Source organism: Octodon degus, unplaced genomic scaffold, assembly GCF_000260255.1.
Source record: "Octodon degus isolate 3935 unplaced genomic scaffold, OctDeg1.0 scaffold00397, whole genome shotgun sequence".
Classification (NCBI taxonomy): domain Eukaryota; kingdom Metazoa; phylum Chordata; class Mammalia; order Rodentia; family Octodontidae; genus Octodon; species Octodon degus.
This window is the reverse complement of record NW_004524973.1, coordinates 529,645-535,300: the sequence shown is the minus strand read 5'-3', so window position 1 is coordinate 535,300 and position 5,656 is coordinate 529,645.

Here is a 5,656-nt window from a genome sequence, read left to right as displayed (position 1 = left end):
CACCCATGCCCATAGTTATGGAAGGTGTGCAAAGTCCTAATCTCATATCTCCCACAAAGAAGTAGGTAATTGTTCAGGTTGTTATGCTAAATGGTTAGAAAAAGTTAGAAACAAGAGAGCTGAAAAGTCACTCCCTTTCCTCCATTTAATTCAAAACAGCACTCCAGGATGATCCTTGCTTCCACTGTGCAAAGAGAGGTAAAAAAACCCAGAAGTTTATGAGACTGTGATGCCCTCGGTGAGAACACAAGCACATTGCATTTCCTAGCCTGACCTTCTGATCAACTTTATCCTACTTGCACCTTATTCCAGGCTTATAAATATGCACAACATCTCATAAATATAATTAAGATCAGTGAATTATGAAATGAGCATGAGTGCTAAGAGCCTCTAAAATGACTCAGCACCCTGTTAGTCACTCCTGTCAATCACACCTAGAGATTCAGTGGGAGGCATCTGAAGCACAGATGTTTGGGATTTAAATTCTGAAAGCCTGAGTTATTTGCTCCTTTTTTTTCCTGTCACTGTTGCTTCCTTTGACCTATCTGCAAGTGCTTTTCTGTTGCTTCAGCACCTTACTTGGTTTGTCTTATACCTTTGTTGGTATGGACTGATCCTAAGCACAACTTCCTAAGACTGTCAATAAATATAATTTACTACTGGATGCACGCTTAGCAATTCTTTCCACATCATATACAAGAACCTGGACTATTACTGGCTCATTCAACTGTAGCAATTTTACTGGGTGGGGAGGAAAATTGATTTTTGGTCTTTCCAATTGAGCAAGCAGTGATGTTCTGATGATTTTTCTGTAAAGATAGTATCTGAGGATGAGAGAGGTAGGGTAGGAGATTTGGGGGGTGGGAGTATGGGTGTTGATTTCTTACCCTTTACTTGTAAGAAGCAGGTAACACAGATTCTTTTGACTATGGGCTCCAATAGTGAGATGAGGACATAACTCCACACAGAAACCAAGAGATTTAACAGGACCGTTCTGCCACTAGCTCTACAACTATGCTTCACTTGCCATTCCTGTCAGTGTCCATAGGACCTACTGGGAGACTGAGCCTTCACCTCTCCACACATGAATTGGCTATCTACATGAAAAGCAATAAAGTCACAACCTTATATTATATTATAAATTAAAAAGTCCATCAAAATAAACCAAATACATGAAGTTCCAGACTTACAAATGAGTTCCATTCTGGGAGAATTTTTCCTAAGTTGGAATCATTTGTAAGCCATGCAAGTGAGTCTTATACAGTACACCTGTCAAAGATTGGAGTTTAGAACTCCAGTGTTCCAAAGCCCAGGACCTACTGTAACCAAGCTAAACTTGTAGGAGAGTATGCTTAGCAGCACTATTCAGAATCATCAAAAAGTAGAAAAAAACCCAAATGATCATAATTATTTAAAAGGATAAACAAAATGTGGTATATCCATACAATGTAATAATGATGCTCTAATACATGTTGTAATATGAATAAAGTGTGAAAACATGTCGACTTAAAGAAGAGATATAAAAAGGCCACATATTGTATAACTCCATTCATATGAAATAAGTTAATTCAGGGACAGAAACCTAATTAGTGGTAGCCAGGAGCTGAAGGATGATGTGACTGCTTAATGAGCAAAGGGGTTTCTTTTGGAATAATGAAATGTTCTGAATGAGATAGTAACAATGACAACATTGCTAATGTCCTAAATGCCTACTTAATATAGGATACTTTAAATTATAAGCTTAATGTTTTGTGTATTCCACCACAATAAAAATCATCAGTCAAGGTAATCCACCATATTGAGAGACTACAGAAGAAAATCACATAAGCATACCAAATGCTACACACAGAAAAATGGCAGTGGACAGTATATGCTCATTGATGGTATGAAACAACCCAACAAAATTCTCACAAAGAAAAAGGCCAAGTAGTTTCATTGGTGAATTCTATCAAATCGTTAAAGAAATAATAACAATTTTCACATTCTCTTTCAGGGGATAGAAGAAGAAATGCCCCTCAATTTATTCTACAAACTCAATATTATTCTGATACCAAAACCAGAGAAAGATATCCTAAGGAAACAACAGAAAGATATCTCTCACAATTACAGATTTAAAAGTCAATCAACAAAAAGTTAGCTAGTGAAATTTAGCAAATTTACCTCACATCTTATAAGAAGCATTGTATACCATGAATAATATTTATACCAGTGACATAAGGTTGGAGGACTTATACTGCAATGGCAAGCAAAAACACTGAAACAACATACAAGATTTGGAGGCAGACTTATTTTACCTTGACAGGCACTGATTGGGATCATTCCCAAAATATCAGCCTTCAAAGGCCCAGGGAGGGAGAATGTTAAGGAGTTGAAAAGAGAAGTACAGTGGCAGAGTATTTGGCTGTCTTTGTTTGGTTCTTCAATATGCATCATAGTGACCACCTATGCATAATAGAGACCAGCCCTTTCGAGGCAACAGCAGTCACTGGAGCTATTACCTGAGCAGCTAAAGTATACTGGCGGGGGAGGGGGGAGGGCATATCCTGCTACAACACAACTCATTTTAAAAATAATAAATTTATAGTAATCAAAATACTGCTTTACTGGCTTAAGGACAGACATGTAATTTAGTGGAATGGATTTAATAATGTAAAGTATCCCTTACATTATATTTTTTACAATAATTGTATTGAGAAACAAATAGCAATGAGACAGTTTCACAACCAATTACTAGCACATTTTCAATAATTAATACATTGCATATTGCTGTCTTAGTTGTTATTAATTGAACAAGATGCAGACTTAATATCCTGTCTCAAATACTATTAGAACAAACCTCTCTATTCACTGAATTAAGAGAATGGAGCTGTACATCTATCCTAATTATTTTGAGTATACTGATACAAAATGGTCGTTCATTTCTATCCCATTTTTTGGTTAGCTTTGTCAGAGAAGGGCATTCCATTGTCATTAAATACCCTTACATTATATTTTAATAAATATGTCAAAGTAACTCACTGAGTAGAAAGGGTAGTCTTCTCAACAAATAGTGCTGAGGAAAGAAATAGTGGTGGGATAACTGAAAGTTCACATGGAAAAAGAATAGTTTAGACATTTACTTCACATCTTATAAAAATTAGCTCCTATATTATATTTAAGCATAAATATAATAGCTAAAATTAGAATACTTTTAAAAAAGAATAAAATTAAGTTATGATATAGGGCTGCAAAAATATCACTTACATACAACAATAAATACACAATTTATGAAACAATAAATTGTGCTTCAGCATCAATACTTGTACATTTTAAAAGATAACCAAAAAAGACAAGCCATACACTAGTAAAAATATTTTCAAATCATATGTCTGATAAGGGCTTATAATCTAAATATATAAAATTCTTCTAACTAAATAGCAAAAAGAGAATGAACCAATTTTAAAATGATCAAAAACACAGGGATTTGATTCCCAATGTGCCATGCCAGCCCCGCCCCTGGAGCACGCTGAGATGGAGATTGAGACTGGGCGTGGTGGTATGCACCTGTAATCCCAACTCTTGGGAGCCTGAAAAACAGGAAGGATCACTATGAGTCCGTTCTGTGTAGTGAGACCCTGTAGACCCTGTATGAAATAATGATAATAATAATAATAATAATAATGATATATGAATATGGAATAAACACATAAAAACTCATCAGTATTCATGAGAAAAATGCAAATCTAAACTACATTCATTAGAGTGAGTATAATTAAAACAACAAACAATATGAAGTATTTTTGAGGATATAGAGAAACTGGAATTTTTTTTTTTTTTGGCGGAACCGGGGATTGAACTCAGACTCTCACACTTGCCAGGGAAGTGCTTATCCTACTGAGCCATCTCCCGGCTCCTAAGAAATTGGAATCTTTATACACTGAGTCTGAGGATTTTTTCTTTTTTTCCATAATTTTATTGAGAGACAAATAGCAATGAGACAGTTTCAAATCAAATTGGTATGAGAGTTTCAATAATTAGCACATTGCATACCCTCTTCCTAGTGGTTATTTGCTGTACAAGATGCAGACATGATATCCTATTTACAAACACTATTAGAACAAGTCCCTCTATTCATTAAGAGAATGTAACTATATATCTAGCCTAACCATTTTGAATACACTGATACGAAATGGATATAACCAGGGATTGAACTCAGGCCCTTGTTCTTGCCAGGGAAGCGCTTATTCTACTGAGCTATCTCCCCAGTCCAGTCTGAGGATTTAAAATTATGCAACCACTTTATTCAGCAATTTCTCAAAGGAATAAATACAATTTTACCATATGGTCATAATCCTAGGAAATTAGTCAAGATAAATGAAAAAATATGTCCCAATAAAGACTTGTTGATAAATAATGAACATAATAAATACTTTTTAATAGTCAAAGACTGAAAATAGTCCAAATATCCATAAATCTCTGAATAGATAAATAATATGCAGTATCTTCATGCAAAATGCTGTTAAACAATGAAAAGAACTAAGAACTGATACATCTTGCAAACTGAATGAACCTCATAAACATGAAGTTAATGAAAGAATCTATACACAAATAACTAGGTAGTGAATTATATACTATATGAGAAACAAACTTAAAAGGTAAATCTTTTTCTTTAATTTTTTTCAATAATTTTATTGAGAAACAAATAGCAATGAGGTCAGTCAAATTCCCTCAGGATTTATCCCGAAACCCTGTACCACAGTTTGCAGATCCTTCGTCAGTGTCAGCCATGTGGATGAGTCATGGCCATTGCTTGACCAATTTGCTCTTTGTGAAAGCCTGAGAGAATGTTTTCTCTACATGTCACTCTCCTTAGGCACACGCTACATCATCGATCACTTTCCTCTTTGGCCCCATAATCTCCTTGATCAGAAAATTTGGGACACAACTGAGTTACATGATGCTACAGTACAGGTTCTCCTATGTCCTGAGTCTTCACTGACCTTGAAAGGCTAAGGCCAAAATGTTGGCTGTCCTTGGAGCCTTCCTTTTCCTCTAATTTTAATTTTAATTTTATTTTTCACAGAACCGGGGATTGAACTCAGGTCCTTGTGCTTGCCAGGCAAGTGCTTATTCCACTGAGCCATCTCCACAGACCCTTAAATTTTATTTTGTTTTTTGTTTGTTTGTTTTTTGGTGGAACCAGGGATTAAACTCAGGCCCTTGTGTTTACCAGGCAAACGCTTATTCTACTGAATCATCTCCCTGGCCCCCTTAAACGGTAAATCTATAAAAGCTGGAAGAAGGTTCAAAACTATCCAGAGTCGAAAGTAGGAAGAGAGATTTATTTATTTTTTGTCATGCTGAGAATCAACACCACAGCCTTTTTCACAGCAGGCAGATAATCCATTAGGGTTGTGTCATAGCCTCATGCACTTTTAGATGGGGCTGTTTCTGAGGTAGCTGAATCTAGACTTTGTGATTGATTCATAGTTCAATACTGGGATTAAGGGTGCTGGGACAAAGGGTGAGTAATTGCTGGATCAGTCCACTGATTGGATTGGCACAGCCCTAATCCCAGCAGTTGGAATAAGATATAAGGGACAGAAAGAGGCTTGTTCTTTCTGTCTTTGTCTCTCCATCTGTCTGTCTGTCTGTCTGTCTGTCTGTCTGTCTGTCT